The sequence below is a fragment of the Gopherus evgoodei genome, chromosome 1, assembly GCF_007399415.2.
Source record: "Gopherus evgoodei ecotype Sinaloan lineage chromosome 1, rGopEvg1_v1.p, whole genome shotgun sequence".
NCBI lineage: Eukaryota > Metazoa > Chordata > Testudines > Testudinidae > Gopherus > Gopherus evgoodei.
Genome location: NC_044322.1, coordinates 163,359,618 through 163,374,297, shown reverse-complemented (window position 1 = coordinate 163,374,297; position 14,680 = coordinate 163,359,618). Strand labels below are relative to the sequence as shown.

Genomic DNA, 14,680 nt, shown 5'->3' with positions numbered 1-14,680 from the left:
TGATTTTATAGGAACAGTCCTGATATTTGGGTCTTTTTCTTATATAGGTGCCTATTACTCCCCAACTGCTGTCCCAATTTTTCACACTTGCTGTCTGGTCACCCTACCCATATCCCAGTTGAGTGCTCTAGTCACTGGGCTGAAAGTTATAAGACAGTCAGTTCCTCCTTATCGCAGGATTTTGAATAGGCCCCAATCTGGTAGGTGTGCTCTGAGATTAGGTGAAATAAACTGGGGAATGTCTCTCTTCACTTGGTTTGAGGATTGCAGTGAGGCCTAGGTGTTGAGATAAGCATATAGTCACTTAGAGTGAGGGATTGTGCGTGTGACCAGGGGCAAAAATGTAGATGCCTAGGGAACTTTTACAGCAAAAATTTAGGAGCTGAATTAGGTACTTACAGGATTAGACAGCAGCTGAATGGGAGGCTAGTGGATCTCAGTGGTACCTAAATCCTGGATTTAGGCACCTCAATCCCTTTGTAGATCTGGGCCAAGATGTTTGGGTTGTCTGTCTGTCTCTCTCTTTTTTGATCAAACAGCATTTCCTGTATTTAAATTGAGTTTTAAGTTATATTATTACCAACATTTAAAAATCTGTTATTTTAGCTTGCTTTTGAAATAATCACCAAGAACAATTTGTGGTCATAAAGAGCATTTGACTACAATTTGCTATTTCCTTTTGTAAGACTTGTTTCTCAGGCTGTGTATTGTCTGTTCTCCTGATTTTTTTCACCTTCCCCAGACAAGATTCTAGAGTAAGTCTAATATTTGTTCAATTATGGTCAGACCTAGCCAATCACATGTTACATAGGATAAGTAAATGACAGTTCTGGTGCTGTCGTATTAACATAAGCATTCTAGCATTGTGCTGAACTGAGGAGATATATTGCCACACTGCATTTTTCAGTTTAGTTTGACTTGCTTGCCATATAAAGCACTTCAGATAACTTAGTGCTAACTCTTGCTTATTTTATAGAAAAGGAGAGAAAGATTTAGGCTAAACATGTTTTGTTTTTATCTATTTTTTCTTTTCTTTAAACCTTTGAGGTGACGTTCCAGCTTTTCTAAAGTCTGGATTTTTGTAATTCATTCTGCAGCATTACTTGCCAGGAAGGCAAAATGAATCTGCTGCAGGCATTCTTGCCTGCACAGTCAGCCAGCTGTTTCTGCCTTGCGGGACAGAATGATGTGGAACTTCATGAATGATTTTTTCTTTTTTCAAGAGCAGATTTAGCTGTGGAAGTCTGGAAAACGTTACTCAGTGCAAGAGTGAGGTCCCGATCCTGCAATTAGCTGCACACAGTCATGCCCTTCTACTTGCATGGAGCTATGCTGAATACCTAGGGACTCCATGCGGGTTCAGGGATCTACCTGAACAGCCCTCAATTCATGCTCAGGGTGTAGGGTCTAATCTGCCAAGGAGCTCTGCCTTAGTAGTTGAAAACGCCCAGATCCAAACTAGGAGATTCATCCTTCATTTATTGGACTGAAATATCTATTTTTCTGTTAGTTATCTGAAAGCAACCCTGATACCCTGGCTTCTCTTACCAGGATGTTTTTCATTTTGGTAAATTAAATGATTGCTTTCTAATTACTAATTATATACGAGTTGTTAAGTCATTGCCACAGAAGTTTCATACAAAACACTTAAAAGGGACATGATACAATAATAATTGGAAAATCTAAAGTAGAAAATAAGTCTTCTAACAATTGCACAAAGAAAAACCTATTAATTTTTGTGTTTTAGGACAATAGGTAATTGTTACTATAACTGAATGGATAAGTTTATTGCATATCACAAGAGTGGTGGAAAGCAGATGGCGTGTACCAAGGAATGTAGTCTTTTTCCTGAGAAGTGTACAGTAAATTAAGACCTGTGTTCAGACTATACCTTCTAATGTCTTAGCCTTACATTTGTCAACAGTGAACTTCATTTTAGCTTGTGCCTATTCATTTAGCTTTGTTAGGCCCCTTTAAAATTCGCTCATCTTCTCAAGTCTTGGCTAACACAAGTAATTTTGTGTCATCTGCAGGTTTTGCCATCTCATTGGTCATCCCTCTTTCCAAATCTTGAGTAAATAACACTGGTAAGTGTAGAACCATGGAGATCCCACTGTAAGCCTTTTGCCATGAAATAAATTAATTCAGTGATTTGAATAAATTTGCCATTAATGAAAAATTACCATTTATTCCTGATTTTTGTTTTGTTCCATTCTAATACTCTACCTTTTACTACATGACTGCTTAGTTTCTTAACAGCTTCTTGTGAAGGACCTTGACAAATATTTTTAGCAGTCCAAACCATATCAGTCCATTATTTTATTCACAAATTGTTCTTATAGATAAAAGTAGCACAATTTTCCCTTACATTCTATAGAAAAAAGAATTATAAACGCATCATTTCAACCAGTTTTTCTGGTATTGAAGTAACACTGGTCTGTAATTCCCAGGATCAATACTTAACCCTTTTTTTTTTTTTTAAGATAGGTACAACATTTGCTACCTCTAGTCCACAGCCTAGCTTCCTCATTGTATGAAATCCTTTCTGAAGTTTAGTGTATCTAGGCTAGTTATTCCCAGGATTCCTCCCAGAGGATGTTGAACTTAATTATTTTGTGATCTCTATTATTTAGTGACACAGCTATAGTTACATCTTGAGATGTGACTCTTAGTTACACTGAAGTTATTGGTAAGTCTCCCAAAGGTGCTGGATATTTACAGCTTCTATTAAAGTTATGGGTGCTCAGGACCTCTGAAAATCAGGCCATAAAAGTTTCAATAGGCTAACAGCCATTATTCTTGTGTTTTGTCAGAATAGTGGAATCCCTTCACGGGTAGAGACCTAAATAGCAAATCACATCTGTAAATAGCAATAAATGTGGGTATGTGTAATTACTACCACAGAAGGCATTATGGTCTCCATGCTCATTTAGTCATATCTCTCTGCTTGAGACTGCCAACAAGGGTACCAATTAGCAACAATCTAATGGCTTTTCTAATGTGGACACCTGCCCATTAGGAGCTACCAGCTCCTTAAATATACAGTAAACTGTCAGATGGTAATTACATTTTCTGCCTTGATCTCCAAAGGAGAAGTCTTTCTGTCTCAGTATCAGTCTTTTGAGACATCTAGCACCTTGGAAATGTTTTAGTTCCTTGCTTAGTTGCTGTTTTTTATATTTATGGGCTTTATTTAACTTTATTCCCAAAATGGTGGAGACTTCCAAAAATCACTTGTTATGCATAAAGAAAAAGGCACTATTAAAATATTATTAAATTGGTTCTCAAATTCAGTTTGGTGTTATAGAATACAAATTAGTAGTAGTTAGAACAGGGGTCGGCAGCCTTTCAGAAGTGGTGTGCCGAGTCTTCATTTATTCACTCTAATTTAAGGTTTCATGTGCCAGTAATACATTTTAATGTTTTTAGAAGGTCTCTTTCTATAAGTCTATAATCTACAACTAAACTATTGTTGTATGTAAAGTAAATAAGGTTTTAAAAAAGTTTAAGAAGCTTAATTTAAAATTAAATTAAAATTCAGAGCCCCCTGGACAGGTGGCCAGGACCCAGGCAGTGCGAGTGCCACTGAAAATCAGCTCGCGTGCCACCTTCGGCATGCATGCCATAGGTTGCCTACCCCTGAGTTAGAAAGTAGTGGATTTATCATGTCAAAGCACTGCCTCCATAAAATTGTACTATCTGCTATCCAACCTATACTTTTTTTTTTATTATGCTTTTAAAAAAAATGACACCCAAATACTCATTACTCCTGGGCTAATCTTCTGCAGAATTTTTACTATTTAAAATTATTTGTTCAGCACCGACAATGTGCTTAGCACTGTATAAGCCATTCCCTGCCTGATACAGATAGTGGAATATATCTTCAGTACATGAGGAAAATCACAATAGTAATTTGAGCCAAGTTAGATAACGAGCTCTATCATTACAATCTACAATAATAACAACAATAATAATAACACTGGGAGTTCTATTTCTGGATAGATGTATAGCCAAAATATAGGACCATGCTTATTTTCTCTATACATTATTATTAAGTAAAATTCACTGTAACTTAAACCTGATTTTCATTATATCTTCCATATATGTAAATCTAATTTTAACCTAAGGAATATATTCTATTTGAATTATAAAGCCTTTATTCCATTATATTTTTTCTCTCCCTCTCATATATATGTATTCTTTTTGGATCCAATCTTGGAGTCCTCAATTCAGGACTTGATTCTACCCAATTTATTCAGATAAAATGGTACCTTACTCTTGAGAGTAAGAGTAATCAAAATCTGTACCTCTGTGATTAATCCCACTGAAATCAGATACTACTCAATCTGAGTAAAGGAGGTGGTTTTGGGCCCTCAGAAGTTAACCTCAGGTTCTCTGGCCCAGGATATTTCCATTGCCTTAATACTAGAATACGAAAGCCCTGAATAGAATATTTTTTCAAATACTCTGAGGAGGAGGTGATATTCAGCTTCAAATAAATACCATTGATATTTGGGTTCAAAAACTTTTTTCCCAGTCAAAACAATGGTAGTTGAATGGATGAATCATGGGCCTTGTCTGGCAAGGCTCAGTTAATGAACTTAAAATGGTGACATCTCCTTCACACTTTAACAGAAACTGCTTTAGAAAAGGTATTTGTAACTAAAAATATTGACTAAATTCTTGTTTGCAGCCAGTTGACATGTGACAGAGTGTAGGGAGTGAACAGATCAGCTTGCACTCTGATCACTTAAAGGCCAATTAGTTCCCCAGAGAAAGTTGACTGAGATAATTACAGAAGCAGGCTGGCGAGCTGAGTGGATAAAAGGCCAACTAGCCCATCAGCCCAACTCTGATAAAGATATAATGGAAGAAAGCCCCGGGGTAAGTGGGGGAAGGGGAACAGGGCCAACACCAGGACCAGCTGAGCCCAGTCTCACAGGCCTCAGGGAAGAGAGACCTCTGTTCCCTGAGGTCCTGATGGGATGGCCAAAAGCACATAGGATATTGTAAATAGATTTGTTGCACAGGGACTGTAGTGGTATTGGTGAAGGGAACTCAAAATAAAAGGCACTCTGAATGCACAACTAATGGAGTCTGTGCAGTTTCTGCAGGGCAAGAAGACAGGAGCAAAGGCACACCCATTACACAATATTAATGTCTTAACTATTATGCCAAAAGTGGATAAGCCTTATATGCTCCAGATATTATAAATGATGGTGTTATGATCAACACTTAGTACATAAAGGGATTTAAAGAAATTCTCATTGAGAATTCATATCAACAAAGGGTCAAAGCCATCCCTGGTGTGACCTCAGCGAAGGCCTTTATAAGGCATCTCATTTGATGTTCAGACCAACAAAGGCACAATTTTATCCCTCGAGTAACTCTGACTTTGGATGCACTTACACCAGATACTAATTTGGCCCAAGTAATTAATCTAACCGTGTAAGAGAAAACGGCACCACCACTACTGTGTTTTGGGGGTTTTTTGTGTGAAAGGGCTGACCTGGCTTAACTGCAGGAGAGGGATCACAGCTGTGACTCACGAGTGGAGATAGGCTTAACTGTTCTTGAGGGGCGGAGCTTAGGCACCACCCTTCTCCTTGGCATTTCTTATTGGCTAGTTTAGACAGCTCCCCACTGAGTATGCTGGCTATAATGAATATCTTTCTTAGGCTCACTTTCCCTAACTTTCCCCATGCATTGGATAGAAAGGCTGCTTTCCTAACTCAGGAATGAGGATTCCATTGGGCAGCAGGGTGCCTAAAATTAGGCATTACTGTGCTGAGCCTAAGGCCTGGTCTACACTGCGGGGGGGAGGGGGAGGGGGGATCGATCTAAGATACGCAACTTCAGCAACGAGAATAGCGTAGCTGAAGTCAGCATATCTTAGATCAAATTAAAACTACTTACTTTGCATCCTCGCGGTGCTGGATGGACGGCCGTGGCTCCCCCGTCAACTTTGCTTCTGCCTCTCACACTGCTGGAGTTCAGCAGTTGACGGGACAGCGATCAGGGATCGATTTATTGCGTCTACACTACACATGATAAATTGATCCCCGATAGATCGATCGCTACCCGCCGATCTGGCGGGTAGTGTAGATGTAGCCTAAGAGCCTAAGTCCTACTGACTTTTAGTGAGAGTTGGTGCCTAGATGGCTACGTCACTTTTGGAAATGAGACTTAGGCTCCTCAGTCAGTTAAACTTTCCAGTGCTGAGCAGAACATTGCCTAAATACCTTATACAAATCAGGGCCTAAGTGAATTAGGGGCTTAGGTTCCATTTTCAAAAGTGACTTAGACACTTGGGCTTCAAAGGCCTGATTTACAAAGTTATTTAGGTGTGTAAAGATGCATATAGGGACTTCTGAAAATCCCACTAGGCACCTAAGTGAGTTAGGTGCCTAATTCCTATTGATTTTCAATGGGAATTCATGGGATTTAGGTACCTAAGTCGCTTGAAAATGGAATTTAGGCTCCAAAGCCACTTGGGGTATAATTTTCAAAAGCACCTATGTACTTTAAGACTAGATCCTATAGTCTCTTCTCTAGTCTCTCCTGCTGAAATTAGTATGATGTTTGCACGTGGAAAGGCTGCACTATGTGGAAAAAAAATGAGAAGAGAAATGAGCAGTGTGTAACCATGCAAAAAACTCTTTTCATTGTAGCCTTAGGGAGGTTCATCATAACTTTTTCAATAAAAGAAACGTTCTAAAGATAAAGACAGGAAGATAATACCAGATGTACAGTTGATAAGGGGTGTGCCTTCACACATGTACGAGCAATAATGAGGATACAGCTAATTAAGAACCTGCTCCAGAGTCCATTGAACTCCATAAAGAGGCTCCCCTGGAGTTCAACGGGCACTGGATCAGACTTTATGAGTGTGTCTACATTGCAATAAAAGCTGTGGCCCAGCCATGGTTGGCCCAGGTCAGTTGAGTTGGGTTTGTAAGGGGTTGGGCTGCAGGGCTAGAAATTGTAGAATAGACATTTGGACTTGGGCTGGAGCCCAGGCTCTGAAATACTGGTGGGATGGGGTGGGGAATTAACCGTAGAGAACATATAGTCACTGGTAAGACTTTCCTTGGCCAGCTGGATTGGATGGGCTGGTGTGCTAGAATTGGAAGCCACTGATTCCATAAGACAGGCCTGCACAACATACGGCCCACTGCGGCAGGGAGCCCAGAGCTCTTTAAATCCCAGCTGCGGCCGGGATTCAAAAGGCTCTGGGCTGCCCGCAGCGGTGGGGAGTCCAGAGCCATTTAAATCTCAGCCGTGGCCAGGATTCAAAAGGCTTTGCACTGCCTGCAGCCGCGGGGAGCCCAGAGTCCTTTAAATCCCAGCCGCAGCCGTGAATCAAAGGGCTCTGGGCTATTCGCAGTGGCGGGGAGCTCAGAGCTCTTTAAATCTCAGCTGCGGCTGGGATTCAAAAGGCTCTGAGCTGCCTGCAGCGGCGGGGAGCCCAGAGCCAGTTAAATCTCAGTCGCGGCCGGGATTCATAGGGCTCTGTGCTGCCTGCAGCGGCGGGGAGCCCAGAGCCAGTTAAATCTCAGTCGCGGCCGGGATTCATAGAGCTCTGCGCTGCCCGCAGCGACAGGGAGTCCAGAGCCCTTTAAATCCCAGCCGGGCTCGTGATTTAAAAGGCTCTGGGCTGCAGGCAGCCGCGAGCTCAGAGCTCTTTAAATCTCAGCCGCAGCCGGGTTTCAAAGGGCTCTGGGCTGCTTGCAGCTGCAGAGAGCCCAGAGCCCTTTAAATCTCAGCCGCCAGGGCCGGCTTTAGGCCAATTCAACCAATTCCTCTGAATCAGCCTGCCCCTAAGAGGGCCACTTGCCCAAGCCCCAGTACGGTGTACCGGCAAAAGCCAGTGCGCTGTGGCGGGGTGGCCCAGCTTCCCCAGGGGACAATTTAAAAGGCCTGTGGCTCTCAGGCCCTTTAAATTGCCACCAGAGCACCACTGCTGGAGCCCTGAGGTAGGGCTCTGGGGGCTATTTAAAAAGTCCAGGGTTCCCGTTGCTTCTACCGCCCCGGCCCTTTAAATAGCCACCGGAGCCCCACCGCTTCCCCAGGGTTCCTGTGGCTATTTAAAGGGCTGGGGTGGTAGAAGAAGGGGAGCTCCAGGCCCTTTAAATACCCCCAGAGCCCTGGGGTAGTGGGGGGGTCTGGGGACGATTTAAAGGGCCGGGGCACCAGCTGCATCTGCCGCCCCGGTCCTTAAATAGTCGCTGAAGCCACACCACTTCCCCAGGGCTCCCTCGGCTATTTACAGAGCTGGGGCGGTAGAAGCAGGGGAGCCGTGGGCTCTTTAAATAGCCCCCAGAGCCCTGGGGTAACGGGGGGAGGGTCTCCAGATGCCTTTGCTGCCCTGGTCCTTTAAATAGCCCCTGGAGCCCCACCACTTGCCCAGGGCTCCTGCAGCTATTTACAGGGCTGGGGCAGTGGAAGCAGGGGAGCCCCAGGCCCTTTAAATAGCTCCTGAGCCACGGGCTGCTATCCTGGTGGGGGAGGCAGGAGGAGGGGGCACTCACCATACAGGATGGGCTGTACCCCCTGTACCTGCACCAGTTGCTCGCAGCCAACTGCTGCCGCACCTCCTGCCCTGACTGCACCAGTTCCTGTCTGCAGCCAGCCCTGCACCCGCTGCCCACAGCCAGCCCGTCTCCAGCCAGCCCCTCACCCCCTGCACCAACCCCTGTCTCCAGCCAGCCCTGCACCTCCTTCCCTGTCTCCAGCCAACCCCTGCCGCACCCCCCAGGCTGAAGCCAGCCAGTCCTGCACTCCTTTGTCTCCAGCCCTGCGAACCCATGCCGCACCCCCCCTGTGGCCCTGCCTGAAGCCAGCCAGTCCATCCCACACGCCGTCTCTAGCCTGCTCCACACCCTTTGCCCAGCGTGCAGCCAGACCCTACCTCCAGCCACCTCCCCGCCACCTCCAGCCAGCCCCATGTCCGCTGGTGCCCTGTAGTTCCCAGGGAAGTAACCCTGCACACTTGCTTCAATGAGGTGGGCAGGGAGCAGCTGGGACCCACACGTGCACCCTAGCACACCCTCAGGGAGTGGCGGAGCTCATTTCTAGTTCAGACACATCTTTTTAAAAAAGAACTTTAGGTAGGGTTAACATACATCTGTACTTTCCAGGACATGTCAGGCTTTTTGGATCTTAAATCGCCATCCAGGAGGAAAATACGGACGTATGGTAACCCTATTGGTACAAAAAATACATACTGTGGCAGAACTTTTATAGGGAACTGGTTGCTAAGAAATGAAAGGCTTTTTTTTTTACATTTTTTTTCTTTCAGTCATCCCTGCCGGATGTTTGAAAATGTTTGAATTGGGCCCCACACTTCCTAAAGCCGGCCCTGCCAGCTGCAGCCGGAATTCAAAGGGCTCTGAGCTGCCCGCAGAGATTCTCGGCCGTGGCTGAGATTTAAAGGGCTCAGGGCTCCCCGCCGCCATGGGCAGCCCAGAGCCCTTAGAATCCCGGCAGCAGCTCCAGCGGATGCACTGGGACTGGGATTTAAAGGACTCGGGATCCCCTCAGCAGCAGGAGCTCTGGGCCCTTTAAATCCCTGCCTCAGCCCCACAAAGCTCCGGTTTCCTGCAGCCGCCGGAGCCCCGGGCCCTTTAATTTGACCCTGAGGGCTCCCAGCCAGCTCTTCAGCTGGGAGCCCCTGTTTAATGTAAAAACAAGTATCACCTCCCCACCCCCAACCTTCCTTTTTGGCCCACAGCTGTTTTGGTGGGGCAGCACTGGGAAAGGAGGGTTTGTTTCTGCAGGGCTGAGCGGTACTGGGGCGGAGTGTTTCCGCGGGGCTGGGGGGGGGTTCGGCCCTCAGCTGTTTTCTTTGGAGTAATGTGGCCCTCGCTGCTTTACGAGTTGTGCAGGCCTGCCATAAGAGAATGGTACCAATTTTGTCAATTCTTTCAACTTAAGGCCCATATCTGTTTTGGTAAAAAGAAATCTAAAGGTTGGAAATTCTTTAATTGCATTATGTTTCTCAATTTTTCCCTTCTACCACCTTGATCATCAATAGTATGACCACTTAATTACTAATGGATACAGAGTATTCTAATAAATCTCAATAGGAGCTCCCTTACAACAGCTGCCTTATTGCTGGGCCTACATTCACCTCCAAAGGTTGTGGCATAAGGGACTATAAAGATTGACTTAGTGTATCACATAGACACATGTGGTTCCTATAGCTGGGATTTGCAGTCCAAACAGGAACTCAAAAAAATATATCTTTGATTTCCAGTGCTCTGTATTGTGTCACTCCTGTGTTTTTATATCTTGTAAAAAGTGTAATGTAAAAATAGAGGATAATTTCTTTACCTCAGAACATCAATAGTTGTATAGCCTTTTATTTATTTACTGGGTATTTTGAGTAATGATTTTAAGAAGTAACAGGATGCAGTATATTAACACCTAATAAAAATTAACTTGGTTATCTTTACACCAAAAGCAGCAGAATGCAAATGACTTCAGTGCTGCATGATGGAGCCCTGGGAAACTATTCAGACTGAAAATACTTTTCTTATTTCCATTGTCATATTTGTCCTAAGCTGGAAAATGTGTATTTTCCTCACCATGCTAAGATTGATAGGTACAGTACAAGAACACGTCAAAATAATTTATCAAGCCAGTACAGTTATTCAATAAACCAACTTCAAGGTGTGGACTTTGCCAAGTTTGATCAAGAACGAGAAAGTTAACTTGGTAGAGTTGGAAGGAGTGCAAATATATAAAGCATCTGTAATTATTATTACTTATCATAGTGCCTAGGAGCCCCAATCCTGGAGCAGGACTACATTATGCTAGGTGCTGTACAAATACAGAAGAAAAAGACAGTTCCTGCCACAAAGAGCTTACAATCTAAATAACACTGGTACTCTAGGGATATGTCTACACTTGGAGCTGGGGGTATGATTCCCAACTTGAGGAGACATATTTGTGCTATCTTTCATCGACCTAGCATGCTAAAAATAGAAAGTAGACACAGCACTGTGGGAGGAGCTAACCACTCTGAGTGTTTGCCTGTTGCAGATGCTAGGTACTTATGCTGGGTGGCCATTCCCTCATACCACACTCTATTTCTAGCATGTAAGCTTGGGCAGTGTGAGGCCTGGTCTACACTACACGTTTAAACTGAATTTAGCAGCATTAAACCGATTTAACCCTGCACCCATCCACATAACGAGGCCCTTTATATCGATATAAAGGGCTCTTTAAACCGGTTTCTGTACTCCTCCCTGACGAGAGGAGTAGCACTGAAATCAATATTGCCATGTTGGATTAGGGTTAGTGTGGCCGCAAATCGACGGTATTGGTCTCTGAGTGGTATCCCACAGTGCACCATGGTGACTGCTCTGGAAAGCAATCTGAACTCGGATGCAGTGGCCAAGTAGATGGGAAAAGCCCCGCGAACTTTTGAATTTCATTTCCTGTTTGCCCAGCATGGAGCTCTGATCAGCACAGGTGGCGATGCAGTCCCAAATCCAAAAAGAGCTCCAGCATGGACCGTATGGAAGATACTGGATCTGATCACTGTATGGGGAGACAAATCTGTTCTATCAGAGTTCCGTTACAGAAGACGAAATAACAAAGCATTTGAAAAAGTCTCCAGGCTATGATAGAAAGAGGTCACAGCAGGGACTCAGCACAGTGCTGCATGACAAGCGTAACAGAAAGCCAAAGAATCAAATAGACGCTCATGGAGGGAGGGAGGGGGTACTGAGGGCTCCAGCTATCCCACAGTCCCCGCAGTCTCCGCAAAGCATTTGCATTCTTGGCTGAGCTCCCACTGCCTGAAGGGTCAAAAAACATTTTCCGGGGTGGTTCAGGGTATATCTCGTCAATTTACCCACCCTTCCCCTCTTAGAAAGAAAATGGAAAAAAATTATTTCTTGCCATTTTTCAATGTCACTGTATGTCTATTGCATGCTGTGGTAGACGCGGTGCTGCGGCGCTGACCAGCAGCATCCCCTCCCCTTCCTTTCCTGATGGCAGACAGTACAAAATGGTGGAAAACCGTCATCATCCTGTGAGTGCTCCTGGCTGGCCTCAGTGAGGTCGGCCGGGTGTGCCTGGGTAAAAATGGGAATGACCCCTGGTCATTCCTGGCAAATGGTACAGAACGGCTAGTAACCATCTTCATCATAGCAATTGGAGGCTGAGCTCTATCAGCCCCCCCCTTCATGTCTAAAGAAAAGATCCTGTACTGCCTGGACTATCATAGCAGTGGGAGGCTTCCTCCCACTCATTTTATCTCACTAAAAAGTCAGTGTTTCTTATTCCTGCATTCTTTATTACTTCATCACACAAATGGGGGGGCACTGCCACGGTAGCCCAGGAGGATTGGGGGAGGAGGGAAGCAATGGGTGGGGTTGTTGCAGGGGCACCCCATAGAATGGCATGCAGCTCATCATTTCTGTGGGATCTCTGGGGCTGTGACCTGGAGCGTCTGTGCTCTCTGGCTCTCTAGTAGACTTGCCCCATATTCTAGGCAGGACTGACTCTATTTTTAGACAAAACATAAAGAAGGGAATGACCCAGGAAGTCATTCCCATTTTTGTCCATGCGCCCCCGGCCAACCTCAGCGAGGCCAGCCAGGAGCACCCATGACAGCAGCAGATGGTACAAAATGATTGATAACTGTCATCACCAATTTCCAATTGCAAATGGTACAAAATGATTGATAACTGTCATCTCATCACCAATTTACAATGGCAGCTGGTGCAATACGGATGGTAACCGTCTCTGCTACCTTGCAAAGGCAAATGAATGCTGCTGCGTAGCACTGCAGTACCGCCTCTGTCAGCAGCATCCAGTACACATACGGTGACAGTGACAAAAGGCAAAACAGGTTCCATGGTTGCCATGCTATGGCGTGTGCCAGGGCAATCCAGGGAAAAAGGGCGTCAAATGATTGTCTGCTGTTGCTTTCACGGAGGGAGGATTGACTGACGACATTTACCCAGAATCACCCAAGACACTGTTTTTGCTCCATCATGCATTGTGATCTCAACCCAGAATTCCAATGGGTGGGGGAGACTGTGGGAACTGTGGGATAGCTATGGGATAGCTACCCACAATGCAGCGCTCTGGAAGTTGATGCTAGCCTCGGTACATGGACGCACACCGCTGAATTAATGTGCTTAGTGTGGCCGCATGCACTCAGCTTTATACTGTTTTACAAAACCGGTTTCTGTAAAATTGGAATAATCCCGTAGTTTAGACATACCCTGAGACTGTCTCCCTGAGCTGGGAATCGCACCTCCAGCTCCAAGCATAGCCATACCCTAGGTGCCAAACTAGGTGAAATATTGTACCCACATTCTAGCCATAATTAAAACAAAAGCGCATCCCAGCCTCCAGTTCCAAAATAACACTGACAAGCACAGGTGTGCAGAGTAAGTAGAAAATCGGAAGACTGATATTGAATTAATCTCGAAAAAGTAACTGTTGCAAAAGAAATGTGGGCAAGGGCTTGAGTCAGTCTCTCTCTCTCTTTTAAATTCACCAGTCTGCTAATTCTGATTCTCACCAGTCTGAGTTTCTGACAGAAAAAGGTTCAGCTAGTAAGACTGCTGGAACATGTGGTGAGAGATACTTTTGCTTTGTACTCAGCTTGTTGAGATAGGCATTAGTTGCATTTTACCTTTTTTCTTTGTAGCCATTTCTGACTTGTATGCCTCATTACTTGCAATCACTTGAAATCTGTATTTCTGTAATTAATACATTTATTGTTTTCATTTAAAGCAGCATGTTTGGATTGAAGTGTTTGGGAAACTTCATTTCTGTTAATGAAATGACGGACTTTATATGAGCTTGTATCATCCAGGAGGGTGATGGGCAGTACAGGATGACCATTTCCAAGGAGAGTCTGGGACTGAGAATTTGCTGGTGGTGTTCTGCAGTGTAATTCAAGAGTTGCTGGCTATAGCACTCATACAGTCCAGCTTGGAGTGATTTACATGCTGGAGGCTGTGTGAGAGCAGACCAGGAGTGGTGGATTTCATAGTGAAAGAGTGTAAAAGACACCCCAGGTTGGAGGATTGAGGGGATATAGCTGTTCAGCAGACCAGATTGTATCCTGGGTAATGTCACACATAGGTTTCAGAAAAATAGATTCTAGATGTCTTTTTTTGATGAGATTACAAATGTGGTTGATAAAAGTAATAGCATTGATGTAATACACTTAAATTTCAGTAAAGTATTTGACTAGTACTGCATGACATATTGATTAAAAAAAACCCCTAGAATAATACAAAATTAACATGGCACACATTAAATGGATTTAAAACTGGCTAATTGATAGGTCACCAAATGTAATTGTAAAGGGGCAGGGGAGTCATTCAATGGGTGCAACTCACAAGATCAATTCTTGGTACTCTGCCATTTAACATTTTTAGCAATGACTTGGAAAGAACCAAATTCATTGCTGATAAAGATGGCAGATAACACACAGATTGGGGGAGTGGTAAATAATGAAGAGGACAGGTCACAAATATATAGAGAGATGGATCACTTGGTAAGCTGGGAGCAAACAAACAATATGTGTTTTAATATAGATAAATGTATACATCTAGGAAAAATAACGTTGGCATTACTTACAAGATGGGAGACTCCCTGTTAGGAAGCAATGACTCAGAAAAATAATTGGGGGTCATGCTAGATA

General features: G+C 44.2%; 1 protein-coding gene across 1 annotated transcript in view; it reads right to left on the bottom strand.

The window, feature by feature from the left end:
• The window catches only part of KCNJ6 (potassium inwardly rectifying channel subfamily J member 6), a 242,293-nt gene that overhangs the window by 200,008 nt on the left and 27,605 nt on the right, over positions 1-14,680 (bottom strand). The gene's annotated exons all lie outside the window — the stretch shown is intronic.